At 51.0% G+C, this 25118-nt stretch overlaps 1 protein-coding gene and 1 pseudogene across 1 annotated transcript in view; one reads left to right on the top strand and one right to left on the bottom strand.

Moving 5' to 3' along the window:
• The window catches only part of LOC110469521 (uncharacterized), a 612305-nt gene that overhangs the window by 346207 nt on the left and 240980 nt on the right, over window positions 1-25118 (bottom strand). The gene's annotated exons all lie outside the window — the stretch shown is intronic.
• Window positions 17996-18964, top strand: LOC144247976 (olfactory receptor 14J1-like; annotated as a pseudogene).

The following is a 25118-nucleotide window of genomic DNA, read 5'->3' on the forward strand; positions in this document are numbered from 1 at the left end:
GGACACCCAGGACGCCTGGCCGCTGCACCCGCGCCCCCACCGCCCTGTGTCTGCGCTGTTCCCGCTGTCCCCTCTCGCCTGCACCGCGGGCTGTTTTGAACTCCCAGCCCGAGTAGCCACGAGAGATTTCTCCTCTCCCCTCTGTTAAAAATAAAGGGCCAGGAGACCTTGTGCTCCTTTCTTGACAGGCCTTTATTTAATAGGAAAGCCTATGGGGGTGGGGGTGCGGGTGCGGGGTTCACAACGCCTCCGCTACTCCCAGACGAGTCGACGTCCCAGAGGAGGGGTCAGCGAGCCTGTCGATTCCGGCAGGGTCGGAGTCTGCGCCCTCATGGGATACGTCCCGAGACTCGTTCTGCTGCTCGTTGGTCTAGGGGTTTTCTGCGCGCCGTTTCCCTCAAGATTACAGCAACTAGCTTCGGTGATTCTGAGCGTCTTCTCCAGCTTTCTGAAGTTTTCCTGACAGGCAGGTATAGGTCTTTTTATTGTCTTGGCTTTTGGCTCGTTGTCTCAGTCTGTTTTTAGTTTGCGCGGGAATCTAGTAATTAATAGTCTGTGCTCGCTCGGCCTTCTGGGAATCAGGAAGCCTTCTCCTGGGAGCAAGTCTCTGGGAGCAGCTTCGGAATTACCCGACGCAGTGGAAGGGACAAGGGGGCTTCAAACTATTAAAAGCAGGGAAACTAACAGGTATGATTTCTTCTATAAGGGGTTCTAACAAGGCACTTATAACAAGAGGGGGTACAGAGACTCAGGGAATTAACGGGGGACATATTCTGGGTATAAGGATAGATACATATAGGGGTGGAATTAACAATGGCATGCATCAGGGAACTCCTAAAACTGTAAAAAGGTAAACAGATAGAAAAGTTAGATATTAATTTTATTTATAACACCTCCTCTTCCCTCTCTGCTCTGCACTCCCTCTGCACCCTCCCCCACCGGAGCCGCCGCCGCCGCCGCTGTTCCTCTCGCCGCAGGTTCGGACTCGAGCAGCGCTTGGTCCCTTCCCCCACCGGGGGCTGCGGCTGTGCTTGGCTTATCTCTCTGTCTGGGGGACTTGCATCGGAGGAGCTCAGGGATTGAGGTTCGAGGGAAACTGAGGAACAGTGGGAACCCGGACACACAGGGCATGATGACAGACCATCCCCTGATTGTCCATGGAAGGCAGTCCTGCTTTCCCTGGATCTGTGGTGAGGAAAACTGCCCCAAGCTGCTGGCTGGGCGATCTTCCCCCTTTGTGCTCCCATAGAAACCCCAGCTGTCCGGCTGGACGTGCCGTGCTGTAGAGCTGGCTATAATATTGTCCTTGTTAAAAGCAAAAGTTTTGCGGCAGTCTTATCTTTTTGTCCTTTTGTGGCTCAGTAATAAAGTTACTTATTGATCTTTTGCCAAAAATTCAATCCCAAGAAAAAATATATATCTGTGTGCGAGTGACTACACCACACCTATGATAACAAAGCTTTCATTTCATTTGGGCTGTCTCTACCTGATGGGTAGAAGTTTTGCCCTATAGGGCTAAAAAATATCTTTGGTGTGTCCTTGGGAAAATTCCTTCCCTCCCCATGTTCTTAATTTCAACCATTCTCACCAAAAGCTGAGTCAGCATGAAGTCAGTCCGGAGATGGCACTGTCCATCGTCCAGCAGGCCACAGGCGAGGAATCCCAGGCGCGCTTCTGGTTTCTCTCCTCCTGGCTGTCCTCCAGACGAAATGCCTTGGTGAAGGTCAAGTTCTTATCTTGAGCTTTCCTCTCCCTCTCTTCTTGAAAATGCGGAGAGTGTGTACTGCTCTTCTTTTTTTTTTTTCTCTTTTTTTTCCTCTTTCTTTTTCTGCCGATGAAGGTTGGAGGTTGTTTGATGTTTCTTTTTCTTCTTTTTGTTGATGCCCGACTAGGGACGCCAGATGTGAGAACCCCAGCCTTGTTTTGGGGCCACATGTGGTGGTGAAATTCCTCCTCCAACCCGTGCTTCCAAAGAAAAGCTCCGCAGGCTTAGCTGTTCGGTCTCAAGGCAGTTTATTGCTAGTTATCTAACAGATTATGTTCTTGGACTGCGGCTATTTAATCAGCGGCCTGGGTAGAGGCACACACACACCCTGACATCCTCTCTATCTGCTGTCTTCTTCGTCTCTCTCCCCGCCCAGGGCTGCTGCTATCTTTTATAAGATATATTACGTATAACATGTTTACAATTATTCCCCAATACCTACTACCTACGTTGCCAAGTGTTTTTCTACTCTAAACCAATCTGTGAGTGCCAACATCACCAAGAACATGGAGGTAAGGAAGAAGAAGGAAGAAGGATGGGTTCAGCCCACTTTCCTCCATCTTAGAACTTCTGACCCCCATGTACAAAGCGAAAACCCCCCTGTACATGTGCTAAAAAAATTTCCCCTCTACTTCATAACTACTTATACTATACTATCTAACCTTTTGTGATTGCTTGTTCCACCTCCAAAGTTGGTAATTCATTCCATGGCTCAAACTCAAAATCACAGCTGTTTTTCAGCTATCTGCCAGGGTCTAGAATGCTTCTGACCAAGGCCTGGAACCTCTAAAAATGTCTGAGAGACATTTTGAGTTCCCACACCCACCGAGCCTTCCTGTGCATGGCTGTTCCATCTGCACCTCTGGGCTCAGCTCAGACTTCTCCACTAAACCAGGAGTGCTGGTAAAGGATGGAGAGCAGCCTGGCAAGCTCTTTCTCCAGCTCCCTCTTTACTCTTGGGGAGGTAGAACATTCCACAGGAAAGCAACTGATGCCACAAGGAGAGGGGTGGCCTCAAGCACCTTTGGCAATGAAACAAAGCCTTTGTTTGACATAAGTAAGCCCAAGCAATTCCCAAAAGTAAACAGGTAATTAGCACAGCCATACATAAGTACTCAGCACCAGTTAGCATAAGAAAAACCTGGCAGGGTGTCGTGGTTTGACACGGAAAGAGAATTTTTTCCGGAAGGAAGAGGTCAATTTAGATATTGACCAATTGAAGATGGACACACCTCTGAGAACACAGAGGGGTTAAAAGCAGAATTCCCAGGGGAACTCGCTCTCTTTGGTTAGGGTCAGCGTGCAGTGCAAACTCTCCCCTGCCCAGCCACGAGCTGGGTGGGGGAGGGGAAGCCCCATGGCCATCCTGCAGGGACAGCTGCAAACCGCCTGCAGCTTTGGGAATGTCATTAGTGCCTATGGTGGGGGGGAAGCTGCAAGTCCTTGACTGCTGTTTTGTGTTGCTGAGAAGAGAAGGACATCTCGGAACTGGGGATGCTGTATTTGAGGTCAAGCGAGCAACTTTGTGGTGGGGGAGCTGCGTGGGCCAAAAGGACCCAGGGGTGCTGGTTAAGAGCAGCTGAAGTTGGGCCAGCGACTGCCCAGGTGGCCAAGAAGGCCAAGGATGCCCTGGCCTGTGTCAGCAGCAGTGGGGCTGCAGGAGCAGGGCAGTGACCATCCCCCTGGGCTGGGCAGCTCTGCAGCCATAGCTGGGAGTGCTGTGTCCACTTGTGGGCCCCTCTGAAGCAGAAAGTCCTTGAGGGGCTGAAGCGTGTGCAGAGAAGGACACGGGAGCTGGGGAAGGCTGTGGAGCGCAAGGCCAAGGAGGAGGTGCTGAGGGAGCTTTAGCCTGGACAACGGGAGGCTCATGAGGGACCTTCAGATCCACAGATCCATACATGACAGTGCTCACCACAAGGGCTGTTTCCCTGCCAAACATGCCTCACTGCATCCAAGTGCTTTAGCCACCTGAGGAGGGGACACTTCCAACTTGTAGATTGTTGGTTTGCTAGGAGGAGAAGCCCCGCCCATTTTCTCTCTTTCCAGCAAGTAAAGAGTCTCCTGCACAAACTTTCCTGCCCTTTTCGTGCACTGCATGTGATTCTGATCCAGTTTGAGTTTTCCTTTTCTGCCACAGCAATAACAAAGTCCGTGCTGGCTATCTCCTGCTTTTCCATTTCAGAGTTTTCAAGAGCTAAAAGCTGCATTGTGCAGAGGCACCGTTGCTTGCTGATGGTAGCCAGGGAGGACTATCAAATTCATAGAGTGAATCAAATAGAGTTCTGTTGAGTTAGCCCATTTTAATATGGTCGGAGAGACTTAAGAGTCCCATCGCTAACAAAGTCACTGATTTCTCCTTGGAAGTGGTGTTTGTGGATGCGAGGAGGAACGAGGTTATAAATGAGAGGTAACAGCCTGTCCCTCATGCTTCTCTCTTGCCGCAGATGGCAGAAGGAACAGCAGTTTCTGCCCCAGCTCCCTCTGCTCCTGGAGAAGAGGCCAAAGAGGGGCAAAATGAGCAAGATGACCACAAGCTGGCAGCTGTGGCAGCAGCAGAGCCAGATGGTTCCAAGACAGTTGTGGAAAAAATGACGGGAGACAAGTCCATTCTATAATGTCAACAAGTCTCAGTTTATTCCAAGCACGCATGTAGTTATACCCGTTATAATGAAGCTCATGCATATTACAAAACTTAGGCTCATCATTGGTGTATCAAAAACAGGTCAACCCTGCCTTTGGGGCTTTCTAAGCTTGCTTTGTTTTCCCTTACATTTATCTTTTTGCTGAACATTCTACTGTTGGGAACCAGCTTACCCAAGGACATAAGATATTGTTGCTACATCTGCTATTGCTGCACTATGCAATTTTCAGCTACTGCTTCACTAACTGCATGTAGTCATGTCCTTTCTCACAAAGCCATTCATCCACAAAACTCTCCACACTGCACCAATGGTGGTGGGTTGTTTTCACTTCAGAACCAATGGATTTGGTCCTTGCGGAGCTCTGTATAAAGGAGCAGTGCATTTTGAATTAACCGGAGTTTACTCTCAACAGTCTTCTGAGTCAGAACCTCTTAATTCCCGTCCTGCCTCAACAGCGACAAAGACCCTTCAGGGCTGGGGCCAGGCCAGTGAAATCTCTTTATTGCTGATCTCGACAAGGCCATCGAGGGCACCCTCAGGCAGTTCCAGGTGAGCCCAGGCTGGGTGGAGTGTGGCTGTGCTGGAGGGCAGGAAGCTCTGCAGAGGGATCTGGACAGGCTGGAGCCATGGGCCCAGGACAATGGGTTCAGGTTCACCAAGGCCAAGGGCCGGGTCCTGCCCTGGGCTCACAACCACCCCAAATCCCTGTCTGTGCCCTGCCTGTGATCCTCACAGCCTGTCCTGTTTCCTTCATCCCTGCATTGCCAGGGACTTTCTGGGACAAGGGAGCTCTGCTCTGGGGATGGAGGGAGCTCCAAGTACCACCACTGGAGTGGGAACCACAACTCATCAGGTTTGTGTCCTTTGGGAGTCAGGAACTGGTGAGACTCAGAGGCACAGAAAGTTTCTCTTCATGGCCAACAGACCATGGTAAAACAGGACACAATTTAATAACAATCACGCTCTTCCCTGAGCTATGTGCAACATCCCAGCAGCATCTGATGAGTCCACCATCCACAAGTGATTTCCATACTAAAACTGATTTTAGACTTACATGGTTCTCTGATAGATATAAACACAGTTAAGTTCTTGCATCAGGATGCTCATCCTGGAGTGGGGGCAAAAGAGCTCAAACAATTCCTGATTTGCAAAGCTGTCAGTGGTGGATGGAGAAGGGAGGTCAGGCTGCTTTTGGTGTTGAGGAAATGCTGAAACCAACTGACTCATTTCATCTTCTGTCCTGGCTGATCTTCCCTGTTTCCCCTTCCACCCATTGGCTTTTGTCTCCCACCAGGCCCCCGGTGAAGAGCCTGGCTCTGTGTTCTCCATCTCCTCCTCGCTGGCACTGCCAGGCTGGGATGAGGAGCCTCTCAGCCTTCCCTGCTCCGGGCTGGACAAGCCCAGCTCCCTCAGCCTCTGCTCACAGCCCAAGGGCTCCAGCCCCACCTTGGAGGCCCTTCCCTAGCCCTGCTCCAGCTACCAGACATCTTTCCTGCCCTGGGGAACTCAACTCAGGCCACAGGGACTTGGATAATCCACATCCTTGATGTCCTGGTCACACAGCCCTGGCCCCTTGTCCCCATGTCAGGCTCTGGGGTGGATCCTATGGAACATCCTTGGGTGGAGGCTGTGGCTCCAGGTGGACTGGGAGGATACCGGGGAACAGGGACTCCACTGGGCATGAACAGCATTGGACTTGTTGGGAGAAACTGTGAGGGGGGGCTGGGGCGGAGTGACCAACCCAGTGACCTCACAGAGCCCTCCTGGGATGTCACAAAGCCCCTCTGGGATGTCTCAGCCTGCTCTGAGATGTCACAGCCAGATCTCTAATGTCACACAGCTGGTCTCTGATGTCACTCTGTGATATCATAGTCCGCTGTTATGTCACAGCCTGTTATCTGATGTCACAGAGACAGTCAATGATGCTGTAGTTGCTTGATGCCCACTCTGTGATGTCACAGTCCACTCTGTGACCTCATGTCACCAGATGATGAATTGTCTCCACCAGGTGAGCTGACAACTGGAGCTTGTTCTCCAACTCCCCAGGCCTATGGAAACCACACAATGCCAACTGTGGGAGAAGGGGAACTGGAAGTTCACCAGCCTCAGTGTCCTGCCAGCTCAGCCAGGCCCACGGGAACATTGGGGTCCACGACCACCAGGGACCACCAGGGAAGATCCCCAGGACAGAAGACAGCATGGGTAATGGGGAGAGGAAATATGTTAATGATTCTGGAAAAATGATTATCAGATGTGTGTTTAGTCCAGGACAATCAATGAATATGTGTGCAAAATACAGAACATGAACAGAAACTTTCCTGTACTCAGCAAGCTCGGCTTTGGGAGGAGCTATCCCCCGTGCATCCGGCTGAATAAAGAATGCTGCTTCTTAAAGCTGCACTGGTGTTAAGGAGTTTTCTGTTTTACCAAATTTTTGTAACACTCCACTCCCAAGGAAAGCTCTGTCTCCTGCTGCTCACAAACAGAGAAGGGCTGGTGGCAGATGTGGGGCTCAGAGGCTGCCTGGGGCACAGGGACCATGAAATAATCAAGTTTTCAATGATCTGTGAAAGAAGGAGGGAAAGCAACAAAACTTCCACACTGGAATTAGGAAGGGCAGTCTTTGGCCTATTTAGGATGCTAACTTGAGGAGTACCAAATCAGGTACCGATATTTTTAAGGGAAAAAGCCCTTAAAAACAAAGGGGTTCAGGAACAAAGGGCACATTTTGAGAAAGTAATCTTAAGGGGGAAGGAGCAGCCTGTCCCAGTGTGGCAAAAGATGAGCTGGTGAGGAAAATGACTGCCCTGACTGCCCATGGAGCTTTTGTGGGAACTCAGGGGAAAGAAGAGGGTGCATTAACTTTGGACAGAAGGTCAGGCAACTTAGCAAGCATTTAAGGATATTGTTAGGTCATGCAGGAAAAAAGAGGAAAGAGGTGAAATCTCAATAATAGATTAACCTGGCCACTTCTGTGAAAAATATTAGAAAACTTTTCTACAAATAACTCAGTTGCAATTTATGGGATAATGAGAACCTCCACTCTTTATTGGATGCAGTGGAAAATACAGTAGCTAAAGATAAGGAATAGGCCAAGCTCCTTAACATCTTGTTTCTTTTAATTTTCAATATTAGGATAGGCTGTTCTCAGGACAAGAGCTCTCCTGAGCTGGTAGATGGGCACAGGAAGCAGAACAGCCCCCTGTAATCCAGGAGGAAGCAGCTGGGGTCCTGCTGAGCCACTCAGATGCTCACAGGTGTATGGGATCAGATGGGTGTGGAGTTGTGTTATGTATATGTTTTATTATCCCTGTATTATGTATTGGTTTATTCCTTTGTACCCCCGTGTGCAACTTGGTTTATCCCCAGTTTTCCTGCCTTGTCCTCCCTTCCCGCCTTCCCAGTATCTATCCATCACCCTGAAAGAGGCATTTTACCCCCCCCAGGTGCCTTGTCTATCACTCGGTGCCCCTTCCCATCCATCCAGAAGCTTCTACTCAGGGCACCGGGTGATTGGGCGAGGACCTGGGGCTCCCCCCATATCCTTCCCCCATTGGACCCCACCATATCCCCCCATCCCGGAGCCACCCCCTATCCCTATCCCCATTGGTCGTTGGATACCCCTCCCTTACAGTTTATAAGCCAGTGCAAGCACCTTGTGCTTGTTCCTGTTGGCTGGCACTGTTCTAGGACATTTGGCCCCGTTGGGCTACAATAAACTCGGACTTAGCCCCCAGCAGGATCCGCTCTTCATTTACCACCGCGAGGCTTGCTAGCGCTGCCTGGAACCCACAAAGGCACTCTCCAAACCCCAGCTGGGAGCGGCGGAGGGTGCCTCCATCGCCCGCTCTCGCCCCAGAGAAGAGCTAGCCGGGGCTGAGAGAAAAGGGAACCGGGGCGGGAGCGCGGCAGATGGGATCCATCCTAGGGGGATGAGGGAGCTGGTGGATGAGCTCCCCAAGCTGCTCCCCATCATTTACCATCAGTGCTGGCTCAGCAGGGAGGTCCCAGAGCACTGGAGGTGCCAGTGTGAGCCCATCCCCAAGAAGGGCTGGAAGGAGGATCTGGGGAGCTCCAGGCCTGTCAGCCTGACCTCGGTGTCTGGGAAGGTTATGGAACAGATCACCTTGAGAGCCACCACAGGGCACCCACAGGATGGCCGAGGGGTCAGAGCCAGCCAGCGTGGATTTAAGAGGGGCAGGTCCTGCCTGAACAACCTGATCTCCTTTTATGACCAGGTGACCCACCTGTGGATGTGGGAAAGGCTGTGGATGTGTCCATCTGGACTTCAGAAAAGCCTTGGACACTGTCTCTGACAGCATTCCCTGGAAAAGCTGCCGCCCATGGCTTGGGCAGGTTTCCTCCTGGCTGGGAGATGGAAGAGCTGGCTGGAAGCTGGGCCCAGAGAGGGGTGGGGATGGTGCTGCACCCAGCTGGTGTCCAGTCTCTGGTGCTGTCGCCCAGGGATCTGTGTTGGGCCCAGTCCTGTTTAACATCTTCACCGATGATCTGGGTGAGGGGATCGAGCCCACCATCCCCAAATTTGCAGGTGACACCAAGCTGGGTGTGAGTGTGGATCTGCTGGAGGGCAGGACAAGAAGACACAGCCTCATGCTGCAGCAGGGGAGGTTTGGTCTGGACAAGAGGAAGAAGTTCTTCACAGAAAGGGTGAGTGGGCATTGGAATGGGCAGGCCAGGGAGGGAGGTGGCAGAGTCACTGTCCCTCTCCAGTGGCACTCAGTGGCATGTCTGGGTGACAAGGCGGTATTAGGGCATTGGTTGGACTTGATGATCCCAAAGGTCTTTTCCAGCCTATTTGATTCTGTCATTCTGTGATGATTGGGGCACTCTGGGGCCATTGTGACACTGCAGGGCCTCGTGGAACTAAGAGGACCAAGGTGACACTGTGCAGCCCCATAGAACCAGGGCTCCATTGTGGTGCTCTGGGGCCCAATGGGACCAGGGAGTCCCCGTGACACTGGGTCCTGGTGGAACCACAGAGGCCATGGTGACACTGTGTGGCCTCGTGGAAACAAGGAGTCAATTGTGACACTGAGGGAACTTGTGGAAGCACAGAGAGCATTGTGACAGTGTGGGACCTCATGTGACCATGGGGCCTTTGTGGCACCCTGGGGCCCCATGGAACCAAGGGGCCCCTGTGAAACTGCAGCACCAATGAGAACATTGTGACACTGTGAAGCCCCATGGAACCAAGGAGTCCATTGTCACATTTTGGGGCCCCATGGGACCAAGGAGACCAGTGTGACAGTGTAGGGCCTGGTGTAACCAAAGGGACATTGTGACACTCAGGGGCCTCTTGGAACCAAGGACATCTTTGCAGATGACGCCAAGCTGGATGTGAGTGTGGATCTGCTGGAGGGTAGGAAGGCTCTGCAGAGGGCCCTGGACAGGCTGGATCCAGGGCCCAAATCCAACAAGATGGGATTTAACAAGTCCAAGTGCCGGGTCCTGTGCTTTGTCCACAATAACCCCTGCACCGCTGTAGGCTGGGGATGGTGTGGCTGGACAGTGCCCAGGCAGAAAGGGACCTGGGGGCACTGGTCGACAGCAGGCTGGACATGAGCCAGCAGTGTGCCCAGGTGGCCAAGAAGGCCAATGGCCCCTGGCCTGGATCAGGAATGGTGTGGCCAGCAGGAGCAGGGAGGTCATTCTTCCCCTGTACTTGGCACTGGTGTACTTGGCATTCCTCCCCTGTCCTGGCACTGTTCCTCCAGTGCTGTGTCCAGTTCTGGGACGCCCAGTTTGGGAAGGACATGGAGGGGCTGGAGCATGTCCAGAGAAGGGCAACAAGGCTGGTGAGGGGTCTGGAACACAAGTCCTGTGAGGAACGACTGAGGGAGCTGGGGTTGTTTAGCCTGGAGAAGAGGACACTCAGAGGTGACCTTATCACTGTCTACACTCCCTGAAAGGTGGTTGCAGTCAGGTGCGTGTCGGTCTCTTTCTCCTCACAGCAAGTGACTGAACAAGAGGACACAGTCCTAAGCTACACCAAGAAAAATTTAGGTTGGATATTAGGAAAAAGTTTTTTATGGAAGGGGTGATAAAGTACTGGAATAGTCTGTCCAGGGAGGTGGTGGAGTCATCATCATGAAATGTGTTTAAAAAAAAGACTGGATGTGGCACTCAGTGCCATAATTTTGCAAAGGTGGTGTTAGTGTGTGGGTTGGACTTATGACCTTAAAGGTCTCTTCCAACCCAGTAATTCTGTGATTCTGTGATTGTGTGGCATCACAGACCAGGTTGTTGTGAGCCTGTGTGTGTCTGTATCGGCTGTATAAATCACTGTATAAAGATAAAAATGTTAATAATGATTTAATTACCAAAAATGTCTCTGAAAACAAAGAGTTGAGAAAATGTCATCTGGTGGAATTTTAGTATTGAGTTTGTAATCTCTGTCTTTGGGTTTTTATAGATAATAATATAAGTAATAATGATTTTTAAGTTTTTTAGATAATACGATAAATAGTGATTGTTAAGTTTTTGTAGGTAATGATAAGTAGTGATTGTTACTAATGTTATATGAGTGCTTTAAAAGGATTGTCTTAAACTATTTTAAACATTTCTTGTTAATAGGTTGATCATAAAATGTGAGTTGTCTGATTTTTGTGATAAGAATTATTATTAAGGTATTAAGGTATTAAGGTGTTGTTATAGTATTTACAGTCAGTTTTCATATGTTTTATTGTCTCTTTAGGTGATTGATTACAAGATGTTTTTTCAGGATCCTGTGTTTTTGATTTTTTAACTACTCATGTGTTTTCTTTATCCAATCTTTTATGCAGCTGCAATTCATCTTCCTTTAAAAATTCATTATCCAAATTTTAATTCAAAATTTCAGACTTCAAATTTTCAGATTTCTGAAGAAAGGGTTTATTGTATTTAGAGAATTTTTGTCTTGAAAGAGATTTTAAATAGGTTCAATTATTTAATGGTTTGATAACTTTTTAATAATAAGGTTTTTTACTTATAACTGTTATTTCTAGGACTTTTGTTTTATAATGTGTTAAAACATATCCTCCAATTAGAGTTTGAGCTCTGGCCAAGCTCTGGCTCTACGTGGATGGTGTGATTGACCCAGGCGTTTTCTGCATCAAAAAGTATTCAAGTCCTTTTGGCTTGACAATTTGACCATGTAGGGCAGCTGAGCCTCAAAGGGAGTTTTGGAGAAACATGATCCGGACATGTTTTATCCAAATCTCTGTTGTTTTAAGGTTTATCAGCTGCTGCAGACTCTGGGATGACAATTTGATAGTGTAGCACTTGGTAACTGTGATTTTATATGTAATATTAGTTGTGTATTATCTGATTGATTTTTATTTGTTGTTAGTTTCTTTACTATATGCATTGTTTTGTTCTTGATGTTTTTTCATGTTTATAACAAAGATGTTGATATTTCCATTTCTTCATGCAAATTTTAAGAAACAGAATTGAGAGAGGACACTCCAGTCCCTGTGGGGAGTATTGAGTTTGTTTGTGTTTTAGCAGGTGCAGAATCTGGATAGATTTCAGTGAAGAATGTTAAACTTATCAATTTCAAGAGAACACTAATCTCTCCACAAGTAAATCAGAGGATGCACAGCAAAAGTGGATTGTACAAAGATTCGTGTTTCACCCACAGAAGATTGTAGGCTTTTAAGTTTTTTCATAAGTGTGTTTTTAATTATGTTATAGACTTTTTTGCTAAGTTTTAATGAGTTTTAGTAATGCCTGTGATTTTTCTGTTCATTTTGCCATTGCTTTTCAATGGCAAAAGAAAAAGAGGGACAATCAATTAGGTAATCAAAAGCATAACATTAAGTTTATCATAAATATAGTTTGTATTTAGAATTAAGTTTGTTCCTTTCATGTTAAACAGAACAATCAAAAACATGAGAAATATGAAGTGGGGTGCACTTCTGTAATATAACCTCATTTTTCACCCCACGAGTTACTTCAGTGCAAGCTCTCACACAATTGAAAATCCTGGCCTACTGGACAAAAAAGTAAATTAGTATTCCATCTAAAATGTTGAGTGAGCTTGCCACAAATATAGGTAGTATCTGTCATGCAGTTCTGCAAAACAGAGCACTTACCACTAATTTGCTTCTTCTAGCCCAAGGTCATAGTTGTGAAGAATTTGAAGGAATGTGCTGTATGAACTTATCTGATCACTCTACATCTATCCATAAGCAAATACGAAAATTGACCAAGCTAACTCAACAGTTAAAAGTAGAAGATAGATTAGATTTAAAAAGATAGCTAAAAGGATTGGGGATCGGACCATGGTTAAGAGACATTATCAAATACAGCATAATAGTTCTAAGCATAATTGTGATGCTTTTGCTTGTTTTGCCCTGTGTGTTTACTTGCTTGCAAGGCTTGATGCAGCAGCTTTTGCAGAAAATGCTGAATGCACACCTTCTTGTACAAAAGGAAAACGGGGGAGATGAAGAGAGCCTGACAGAGGAATGGTTGAACGACAAGGGACATGATACTGTAAAATTAATCCAAATAGGGAGGGCTACGTGACTGCTGCAAAGTTCGCATGGCCCTGAAGAGTAGATGGTGTGCAGAAAGCAGGATATTGAAACTGCTTGGTATGTAGAAGTAGATAGAGAAACACAAAGAAGTACTAAGCTGTCCTAGCTGCAAGGCCAGCTGGACAGGCAAGTATCATTCACAAAGATACTTTTAAGATAATAGTACAAATCACATAGCAACCAATCATGAGCTTGGCTTTTGCAATATGTATGAGCTAATTAACGAACATATATAAACTGTGTAATCTGTCACAATAAACTGAGACTTGATGATCATGATATCATGAGTCTTGTCTCCCGCGGCATCCCTCCAACACCCAAGTGCTGGGGCTGCACCTCCAGCTCCAGAGATGTGACAGATGGGAGAAGAGACAAATCATTCCTGCTGCATTCTTCATTGTGTTTGCTTGTACAGGTGACCTGGATCCATATGTAGACGAGCTGTTTTGTGTCTGAAAACACTGGTAAAGTAAGAAGAATACTATTCTTTAGCTGAAAATAATATTTCATGCATAACACACAATGAGAAAGAAAAGACACATATGATCAGAAGAGCATCTGAGTTTTTCAGAGGAAGAGAGACTCATTGGTGTCTCAGTGGTCAAACCTGTTCAAATACTTTCTTCAGAGCTTCCTTGAGATAAGAGGTGACCACCAGAGGCCAAGGCCAGCCAGAGCTCTCTGTCCTGGCAACTTTTGTCTGGGAGAACCCTTGCATATAGGGAACTTTTCAGGAGGAGTATCAATTTTGGCCATGGGCACCTGGAAAGATGGATGGTTCATTTTAGTAGGAAGGAAGTCACAGGGCTCCAGGTCTCCAGAGACTGATGAGAGGCAGCCCTAGGCATTCCAAGATCAGCTGGACCTGTCAGGTGGTCCCTGGGAGGCCCAACCGGCCAGACCCATTCCATGTTCCCTTGGTTCCACCAGGCCCTGTAATGTCACAATGTTCTCCTTGCTTCTCAAGTGTCCCAATGGCCCTGCGCTTCCATGAGGCCCTGCAGGGTCACAATGGCCCTTTGGCTCCAATGGGCCCAAAGTGTCACAATGGTCTCCATGATTCCATGGGGCCTTGCAATGCCACAATGCTCTCCACGGATCCACAATGCCCCACAGGATCACAACAGCCTTTTGGTTCCACGAGACCCTTAAATACCTGCGATGGACTCTTGGATCCACCAAGCCCTGCTGCTTCTCACTGGCCCCTTGGGACCATGTGGCCCAGCAGTGCCACAGTGACGTCCTTGGTGCCACGAGGCCCCGCAGTGTCACAGTGGTCCCTTGGATCCATAGGGTCCCCACCATGTCACAATGCTATCCACAGGTAGAAACCCAAGGAGCCCCAGTGTTTCAGAGGCTGATGAACTGCAGCCACCAGAGGCCAAGGCCATGCCTGTCTGTCTGTCCTGGCAGCTTTGTCACACTGGTCTCTTGTTTCCATGGGCACTGCAATGTCACACCGGCCCCTTGTTTCCACGGGGCCCTGCAGTGTCACAATGGTGGTGTCATATTGGATCCTTGGTTCCATGAGGCCCAGATGTGTCACACTGGCCTCTTGTTTCCATGGGGCTCCATAGTGTCACAATGGTCCCTTCCATCAGGCCTTGCAATGTCACAAGGGTCTCCTTGGTGCCGCAGTATCACAATGGACCCTTGGTTCCATGGGGAGTCACAATGTCAGAAGGGTCTCCTTGGTTCCATGAGGCCCTGCAGAGCCCCTTGATTCAACAAGGCCTCAAGGTGTCACGATGGCCTCCAGGCTTCCAATGGGCCCCACAATGTCCCAATGGACCTTTGGTTCCATGGAGTCCTGCACTGTTCCATGGATCCTTAGTTCCATGAGGCCCTGGAGTGTCACAATGGACTCCTTGGTTCCATGGTGCCACACAGTGTGACAAGTGCCCCTTGGCCTGCCATGTCCCCATGGTGTCACAATGGCCCCTTGCTTCCATGAGGCCTTGTAGTGTCACAATGGCCCCTTGGTTCCATGGGGCCCAAAGTGTCACAGTGGTCTCCATGATGCCATAAAGCCCTGCAGTGTCACAACAGACCATTGGTTTCACTGAGCCCCACAGTGTCACTATGGTCCCTTTGGCTCCAAGAGGCCCTGAAGTGCCACAGTGGCCCTTTGGTTTCACAGGCCTCAAAGTGTCAAAAAGGCCTCCATGGTTCCATGAGGCCCTGCTGTGTCACAAGGGACCTTTGGTTCCATGATGCCCCAGAGTGTCACAATGGCATCCTTTGTCCCGTGGAGTCAGAATGGACCCTTCATCCCATGGACCCCAACAGTGTTCACTGTATTCCCCTTGATTCCATGAGGGCCTGCCATGCTCTAATGGTCCCTGTGTTCCAGTGTGTCCCAAAGTGTCAGGATAGTCTCCATTGTTCCATGAGGCCTCGCAATGTCACTGTGCTCCCCTTGGTTCCACAGAGCCCCACAGTGGAACAATGGACTCTTGGTTCCATGAGGTTCCTCAGTCACAATGGTCTCCCTGGATCTGCAGTGTCACAGTGGCCCCTTGGCTCCGTGTGGCCATGCTGTGTCACAATGGCTCATGGTTCCATGAGGCCACACAGTTTAACAAGGGACCCTTGGTTCCACGAGGCCTTTCTGTGTCAGAGTGTCCCCTTGGTTCCCAGAGGTTTCTCAGTGTCACAATGATCTCCTTGGATCTGCACTATCACAATGGACCACTGGTTCAATGTGTCCCCAATGTGCCAAAATGGATTTTGATTCCATGGGGTTCTGCTGTGTCACCATGGACCCTTTGTTCCATGAGTTTGGGCAGTGTCGCAGCTGAGTCCTGGGTTCTGTGAGGCCCCGCTGTCACCAAATCTCGGAAATATCACAATGAGGCTCCTTAACACTAATTTGCTTTTCAGAGGGTATAATTTATTCAGGCCTGAGGCCTAGTGAGGGATAACTCCTCATCTGATGCAGACATGTAATTTTACCAGTGTATTGCTCATATACAGTTCCTAAATGCTAATTACGATTTACCCATTTCCATTAAACCCACCCGAAGTTCCCAGATTCAGTCCTTGTTTTTTCTATCACTGCACCCTTGAGCCAGATGTCTTCTTCTTCTCTTCCAACTGTCCCTGCTGGGAAAGCAGCCCCTGCATGCCTTGTTCCTGTGCTGGAAGTTCACAGGCAGGGTAAAAATGGAATGAACCCTTTGGGTATCAGCCCAAGGCTTTGTGTGGCCAGGCAGGGTCAGCAGGAGGCAGAGCTGCCAGCAAAGGAAGGGCCAGCGAGGTGGGGCAGCCGGGGGTGACAACAGCCTGCAGGGACAGAGGCGCAGGGCAGGGACACCGTGGGACAGCCTGGGCTACAGAGGGCACAGGGATGTGCAGCAGCTGCAAGGCCCTGACAGAGCCAACCTGTGCAGCCCTTTGGCCGTGGCTGCTGGCCCTGGGCCTGAGGCCACGAGGGGACAAGTGACCCTTGCAGCCCTGGGGCCTCAGTGCCTCCTTGTCCCTGCTCAGCAGCCTGGCAGGGCCGCCCCATGGTCCTGCCCTTGGCATTGCACATCCCCACATGCCAGTGCCCATCCCGGGAAGAGCCCTGAGCAATGAGGGAGGGACAGGATCTGCCTTGCCAGGGGCTGGGGCTCAGGCCTGGGCCCTTTGCATTCCTGAAACACATCCAGATTTGCTCAGCACCAGAGACACCTTTCCATTGCCTGTCCCCAGCTGCCAACTCTGCCTCCAGTGTTCTGCTGTGACTGGAACCTGGGGACACTTTCTCAGTCCTGTCCCTCAGTGGGACCCATTAAAACTTCAGGAAACTTTGGAGTTTGATTGTAACTTTGAATTCTTGAGAGATTTCTGCCACTCCCTTTCAGGGACTGATGGCCAGGGACTCAGCAGCCAACCCACAGGAGAAGTCCTGATGCTGTGTCTGTGCTGCTGAGCTGGGCCGGGCTCCTGGAACAGAGGCAGCTCCTGGCCAGGGCAGTGCTGCAGAGAGACAGCTCTGGCCAGGAGCAGCTCCTGGGCACAGCCTGGCAGGAGCATTGTGACATTTCACTGCCATGCCCAGATGCCTGTGTTGTCCCCATTGCCATCATTGGGTTTTCTGAGGCAGTGCCAGGGTCTGGTGGTGGCAGGTGCCCGTCCAGGCAGGGAGCCTTGGGACCCTGTTGTGGACATGTGTCTGTGGGAGCAGAGTGCCCAGGTGTCCTCAGGGGCCCTTCAGCTGATTCCCTGGGTGTCCTGCAGGGCTGCAGGTGCCCTCCAGAAGGGCACAGCTCTCCCGTGGTGTCTCTGGGCTGCGTGGGATCCTCATGGAGGAGACAGCTCAGTGTTAGGGCCAGGGAAATGCTGCTGGGCACCTGCACCTGGGCAGCTGCAGTGATCCCTCTGTCCAGCAGCCTGGCAGGAGACAACTGAGATCCCAGTGAGGCACCCTGAGGGAAGGCGAGGGCTCTGTCCATGTGCTGTCTCACCCCAGAGCCTCTGCTCTCAGCACTGCCCTGGTTCTCTCTAGGGGAACTCCTCTGCGTGCCTCTCCTGCAGCTTGAAGCTGCCAGCAAGGGACAGCTGAGAACAGCCCTGATGGCCAGAGCTGCTCCATTGTCCCTGCACTGAGAGACCATCCCTGTGCCTCTCAGACCCACACGATTTCACCTGCAGTTAATTAGAAATGTCAGGGATTTCAAACAGCCACAACCACTTCTGACTGTGGCAGCTGCAGCTGGGTGAACAAATACAAGGAATTCGCTCAGCTCAGTTCTTCAGATGGGCAAAATGCAAACAGCAGAGCTGAAAAGATTTTTGGTGTTTCCAAGTTCATTTAATTGGAGATCACCCAGCATTCTCAGTTACCTCTCACTGCTCAAGAAGAAGGAATCCTCCTGAGCCCTGCTCTGAATTCCTGCAAAACCAAGAGCCCAGGTGAGGGGAATGTAGAGAAGTGTTCTTAAAAGTAAAGACCCTAAATGTTCCAGTGCTATGAGATATGCAATAGATTTTGCTCACGGAAGTGTGGCCTGACTTAGTGCTGTAGTTTTCTCCTCAGGAGACAATAATTTCCTGAGGCAGAAATGTCCAACAGCAGCTCCATCAGCCCCTTCCTCCTGCTGGCACTGTCAGACACGCGGCAGCTGCAGCTCCTGCACTTCTGCCTCTTCCTGGGCATCTCCCTGGCTGCCCTCCTGGGCACCGGCCTCACCATCAGCGCCGGAGCCTGCGGCCACCACCTGCACACGCCCATGTTCTTCTTCCTGCTCAACCTGGCCCTCAGCGACCTGGGCTACATCTGTCCCCAAAGCCATGCACAATTCCCTCTGGGACACCAGGGACATCTCCTACTCAGGGTATGCTGCACAGCTGCTTCTGTTTGTCTTTTTCATTTCAGCAGAGGTTTCCCTTCTCACTTTCATGTGATACAAGAGCTACATGTCCATCTGCAAACCCCTGCACTACGGGACCCTCCTGGGCAGCAGAGCTTGTGCCCACATGGCAGCAGCTGCCTGGGCCAGTGCCATTCTCAATGCTCTGCTGCTCACGGCCAATACATTTTCCATGCCCCTGTGCCAGGGCAATGCCCTGGGCCAGTTCTTCTGTGAAACCCACAGGTCCTCAAACTCTCCTGCTCACACTCTAAACTCAGGGAACTTGAGCTCCTTGCTGTTAGTGCCTTTTTGTCATTTGCCTGTTTTGTGTTCATGGTTTTCTCCTATGTGCAGATCTTCAGGGCTGTGCTGAGGATCCCCTCTGAGCAGGGACGGCACAAAGCCTTTCTCACCTGCCTCCCTCACCTGGCCGTGGTCTCCCTGTTTCTCTGCACTGCAGCCTTTGCCTACCTGAAGCCCCACTCCCTCTCCTTCCCATCCCTGGATCTGGCAGTGTCAGTTCTGTACTCGGTGGTGCGTCCAGCCCTGAACCCACTCATCTACAGCCTGAGGAACCAGGAGCTCAAGGATGCCCTGAGGAAAATGATGACTGGCTGCTTCTCTGAAGCTACCTATTGCCTGTTTTCTTCTGCCAAACTTTTGGAATGGAACTCATGAAATGCCCAACAGGCCTGCCCAGATCCTTGGGTAATGTTCAGTGGGTTTTTAGCTCATAAAAGTATCCTCAATAACATTTTTTTAACCCCCACCATCTAATTCACTGTCTGCCTCTTGAATGTGACCCATAAGCTCTGTTAACCAGGTTTGTGCTATTGCTACATTTGAACAAAATAAAGTACCCTGCAGTGCCTGTTTTATCTGGGATCCCAGCTCTGAGGCCTGCATGAAGTTAGAGGGGAGAAGGGGAAGAGAGCTCCAGCAGAGCAGCACTGCCAGGGAGCAGCAGGGATTGTTCCTTTTGGAGCTGCCCTTCCCACTCCACCCTCTCCTTGCCAGCCCTGCTGTGGCTGTGAGGCCGCAGTGCTCTGGCAGCTTGGTCACTGTCCTGCTGCGTGTCCGTGCTGTGACCACAGGCAGGGACAGGCCGTGGGCACTGCTGGGACACAGCTGGGCTCCAGCACAGCAGCTCCATCAGCCAAGGGCATCTCCTGAGGGCAGGGCAGGAAGGCTTTGCTCTCCTCCAGAGCTGCTGTCAGCAATGTGCTCCAGGAATGCCCTGGCACAGCAAAGCCCAGTGCCTGGGCAGAGGGGGAGTGTGCAGGGAGGGCACACAGCAGTGTCCTGGCACAGCCAGAGCTCCTGGCATGGCCCTGATGGAGCAGCAGAGCAGGGCCTGGGCTGTGTCTTTGTTCTGGGGACAGCCTGGGAAGGTGCCCCACGACAATTGTCCCACACCAGCCCCTGCAACCACCACTGCCAGCACTGGCCTCTCCCCCACCTGCAGGAGATTGTTTGTCCCTGCATGGAGGGACACCAAGTGACCAGGCCAGCAGGCCATGTTTGCTCTGTACTGGGGAGATTTCAGCAGTGCATCCTGTGTGTGTGGGGAGATGAACCTGAGTGAGCACACACACCATCAGCAGCACTTGGGGGTGGCACAATTCCAGTGGCACAAACAGTGCCTTGAGGCCATTTTACTCTGAGAGTAATGTCCTCGGGGAAACCACCTGAATTCTTTGCTGGGCTGTGGTTAGGACAGCATAGAGACAAACATCCTGGGCAGGGAGGCTCCAGGACAAAATGCTCAGGGCATCCATGGACTGCACAGAGAGACATTGGAAGGAGTGAGGGTCTGTGGGGAGAAAACCCTGCTGCCTCCCTTCTGAAGCACCCTTAGGACCTGGATAGGCTGTGCTGTGTTCTGGGCACTGATCTGGGACTGAGGGATGTGGAAAAGGCCTTTGGTGTCAGGCCTGTTGAGAAGGCTGGGCAGCGTCACTGTGGGACCTCTCTCAAACCCCCTGGAAAGGCCAGAGCCATCCCAGAGGGTCCTGGGCCCTTGGGAAGGGCAGCCATGGAACCAGTCTGGGCAGGGAGGGGCACTGGGAGAGTCACGGACTGGTCAGGCTCAGCAGGGAAGGGGATGTGGCAAATCCTCCTGCAGCCATTCCAGGCACTGGCAGGACAAGGCAGGGACTGCAGAACCCACGTGGGAGGGAAGAGAAGGGGATGTTGTGTGCCCAGGCTTCAGCAGGCCTGTGACAGGGTCTGCTGTGGTCTCCTCAGAGCCAGACTGGAGAGAGCTGGGCTGAAGGAGTGGAACATGGGGTGGGTGGGAATGTGGCTGAACAATGAGGGTCAAATGTCATCCATGGTACAGAGTCCTCTTGGCAGCCAGGCCCTGGTGACATCCCTCAGTGACCAGCCCTTGACCACCACTGGGGATTATTTCTATTATCTCTACAAGGACATGAAATGCACTTTCAATACTTTGTGAATGCTGCCAAATGGCAGGGAGTCTGTGACTGAACTCATCTAGTTAATGGTGACTGCTAAACATAACTGGGCAAGATGACTGAGTTGGGTAAATTTGTCTTGCAATCAGGTGCCAAGCAAGCCACAAGGAAAGGGAGAAAAAATGTATGCATGAGAAGAAAGGCAGTTCAACAGGGAAAAAAACAAAGCCGACCAAAAAAACCCTCCAAACCCAACTAAAAAAAAGCACAGCAAGACACACTAACAGAAGAAAAGCAAATCCACAGGAAATTGCCTACCAGCAGAAAATGTCTGATAACCTTGTGGCAGGATAAGATTCTGTGTGTGTAGGTGCTGCTTTGAAAGAAAAATATCTTCAAACAGAAATTAATCCTCTACCCCCTTTGTCACCAGTTCTCTCAGTTGATTGCTGATCATGGTGTCACATGGAATGGAAAATCCCCTGGGTCAGTCCAGCTCAGCTGGCCCATCCCTGTTCCCCCAGGAACATTTGCCCTCCCCAATCCCAGAGGTTGCAGGGCTTGCAGACACATCTCATGCAGGGTGAGCACTGTGACAAGGACAGGAGAACAGAACAACATTTACTCTTATGAAGGACAGCAGAACAATCCTTTTGTTCCATGTGGTGTCAGTGGCATGGTGGCAGAGGAAACTTTTCCTTTAAACATCCACCCCAGCACCAGCAGTCAGGGTGCCAGGAGGAGCTGTGTTTCCATGACAATCACCTCCAAGGTGGCTTGAACTCTTTCATGGGCAGCCAAGATTTCCTTCTCTGTAGGAGTGTAGTTGGCTTCAGACCCTCTGTAACTTTGGCTGCAGAATCCCAGTGGTCAGCCTCGAGTCTCCCCAGGCACCTTCTGACAAAGGTTCCAGGACATACCATTGCTCCTGGCTGCAGAGTAGAGCATATTCTTCACCTCTGGTCCTGTCCTGACTGGGCCAAGGGCTACAGCATGAGCGATCTCCTGCTTGATCTGGGCAAAGGCTTGCAGCTGCACAGGGCCCCAGTGAAAATCGTTCTTCTTGTGGGTGACCAGGTAAAGAAGGCTCACAATCTGGTTGTACTCGGGAATGTGCATTCTCCAAAAGCCAATGGTGCATAGGAAAGCTTGTGTTTCCCTCTTGCTGCTTGGTGATGACATTGCAGTGATCTTATTGGTGACCTCAGTGGGAATGTGAATCTGTCTGTCTTGCAACTTTGCTCCCAGGAACTGGATCTCTTGGGCAGGTCCCTTAACTTTGCTCTTCTTGATGGCGAAGCTGACTTCCAGCAGAATCTGGATGATGCGCTGTTCTTTCTCAAATACTTCCATTGCCGTGTTCCCCCACACAATGATGCCATCGATGTACTGCAGGTGTTCTGGAGCTCCACCATTTTCCAGTGCAGCCTGGATCAGTCCATGGCAGATGGTGGGGCTGTGCTTCCACCCCTGGGGCAGTCGGTTCCAGGTGCACTGCCCGCCCCTCCAGGTGAAAGCAAACTGAGGCCTGCATTCTGCTGCCAGAGGAATGGAGAAAAACGCCTTAGCAATGCCAATAGTGGTGTACCACCTTGCTGCCAGCTCGTGCTGGAGTTCCAGCATGTCCGGCACAGCAGCGCTCAGTGGTGGAGTCCCTTCATTCAAGGCACAATAATGCAATCAATCTCCAATCGTCCTCATCTCCTCTTTAAACTCCTCTTTGAGTTCCTTGATCACAGCAGAGCCATGAGCCTGCATCGGGCCATTGACCATACTCTCACAATTTCTAAACTTGTTGGCAGCAGAACCCACTGTCTCTCGGTTGGTATCAGCAGTAATCGTTGCAATGAAGGTGGTGCATTGACATGGCCCTAGATTTGCCAGACTCCACAGCATTTGCCCTGTGCACCTGACCTTGCCAGGGTCATTATCATGCTGTCCATCCCTCCCAAAGAGTTCCTCCAATGCTGCCACTTTTCTCAGCTGTTGGATCCCTTCCTCAAGGGTCTTCCAGCACATTCTATGGTGGTGCTCCTGCATTCTCTCCTTGTGGACAAACCTCTCTCTGACACTCATTAAAAGCCACTCCCACAGGAAAAGGGAGCCTGGCTCTCTTACAAAAATCTGATTCATACCTGGCTCCTGGGTCAAGGGTCCCAAATTCCTTGCCTCACCACCATCCAGGTGCATGCCTGTTCTCCTAAGGTCCCAGACACGCAGTTACCAGGTTGTATAAGCCTCATGTCCCTGTCGTACAATGTCTTTGTGCAGATTACAGAGACTTTTGTACGTCAGGGACTTGGTGATGATCTCAACTATTGGCTCCCCCGTGGGTGGCGAGGGCCTTCCTTTCTTATCCTTGTCTGGGTGCTCTGATTTCATCTCAGACCTCCTTGAGTGTGAATGAGGGCAGTGGGCAGTCAGCAGGGGCTGGCCGGGCGAGCTGCAATGCCTGGGCAGGGAGCTGCAATCCCTGGAGAGGGCAGAACCAGAGACCATCCGGGCTTAACCGAGAGCTTTGGGTGTGCCTAAGAGCAAATGAAGCAGCAGCACGGTGCCCGAAACTAAGATTGTGCCAGAGCCTGGAGCGCTGTCAGGCAGTGCCGGGATCCCAGGTGTGGTTCTGGTCCCCAGAACCAAGGAATGGAAGCCCCAGCCTCAGAGCCAGTCAGAAAGCCAACCAAGTGAGACCAGAGGGAGGGCACCTTCCAGTTTCTCCTGGGTATGGCTGCAAAACAACACCTGCTGCTTCTTCCTCTGCCTGTCTTTGGGGTGTGCTGGTGGCAGAGCCAGCCAGGTTGTGCTCTGCCTTCCAAGGCCTGTTGAGAGCGGGCATGAAAAACGCTGCGTACACAGCGGAGAGTCCTGGAAGGTGCTGACAAGATCATCCTGTGGGAACAGGGCTCTGGGCTCTGGCTGGGAACAGCCTGGTTTTGCTGCCGTGACCACAGGCTGGAGTTGAGGCAGGTGAAGAGGCAGTGGACAGCTTGTGTTTGTAGAGGGCCTGGAGCTGCACCTCTGAGCCTCCACCTGGAAACACACTTGGGGGAATACGGGCTACAGCTGGAGCGCCTGACTGGAAATCATTCAGCCTTGCCAGCTTTTCTTAAGAGTGTGTTGGTGTTCCCCAGGAAAGCTACACATTTGGGGAAATGCCTTTGGAGGAAAGGGGCTTGCTTCTCAAGGACAGTGCTTCCCAGGGAGCTCCCAGTGATGCAGGTGCAAGGGTCCCCCTTTGGCTCTCTGGGGTCCTTTCAGTCCTTGAGGCATGTTGTGCTTGGCAGAGGGGCAGGGCAAGGGAGAAGGCTGTGAAGAGCAGGTTTGGCATCTGCCTCGACCTGCAGAGACCGACCCAAGCACCTGCAGCAAGGTGTGATCTCCTGTTTTTGACAGAGGTGTGAGCAGCAGCATCTCTGTCCAGCTGTGAGCCCCAAAGCTCTCTCTGAGAGCTGTGAATTAACAGGCCTTTACGCACACACTTTTCACATCTTCCCTGTCTGCTATGTTTCAACTCTTGGCTACATGCATTTGCCCTTGCTTGGTGGAAGCTGCTGTGGCCCAGGGCCAGCACAGAGCTGGGCTGGGTGGGCCAGGCAGCGTGGAGAGTCTTGGCTGATCTTGGGGTGTCCCTGGCCTCAGAAAAGGCTTGGAAGGATTTCTTCCCAAATGTCCTGCTCTGCTTCTTTGGCTCTCCCTGTGCATCTTGGAGAGAACAAGGTAGGCCTTTCTGGAAGCTGGGCATCAGCAGGCCAGCAGGCCTTCCAATGGGGGCGTGTTGTGGAGCAAGCCCAGCTGAGATACCCTGAGAGTAGCCCAGTGCTCCTTGCTCCCCTCTGCTGACAGCTGAGCATTTGTTTGTTTTCGGGATGACCCTGGCTGTGTGAGGGGTGCTATGTGGACACGACACAGGCAGTCCTGTCCTGCTGGGTCCCAGCAGTGCCTCACAGCAGTTCTGCATCCACGTCAGGATGCTGGCCAAGAGAAGTCCTTTAAGCTGAGGCAGCAGATTTTAAGCTTGTGCAGCTGCCTACAGGTCAAGGCCAATGGTGTTCCCTCAGGATATAGCAGTCCTGAGGGGTCTCCCTCATTCAAAGGAATTGGCAGGCAAATGCACTGTCTGCCAAAAGCTCTTTTATTGACCTGGCGGGAGGGGGGGATCTGCACCCCACTCAAATATTCCTCCGCCACGTATAAATTTCAGTGGGTTGATACAGGAACTGTACCAAACATACCATCCATCTTTACACTGCTGAGGCGATTCGATAGGCAGGGGGTTGGAAATACATTGGGTCAGATTCCTATCCTTGAAGCTGATGTCCAGGCACTGGCCAGGAGCGGTCTCGATGCCCTAAAGCAGCACAAAGTCTTCCTCATGGCTTCCCTGCACAGGGCTGACTCCACACTTGCCCTTAGTT

The sequence above is a fragment of the Lonchura striata genome, chromosome 37 (assembly GCF_046129695.1).
Source record: "Lonchura striata isolate bLonStr1 chromosome 37, bLonStr1.mat, whole genome shotgun sequence".
Classification (NCBI taxonomy): Eukaryota; Metazoa; Chordata; class Aves; order Passeriformes; family Estrildidae; genus Lonchura; species Lonchura striata.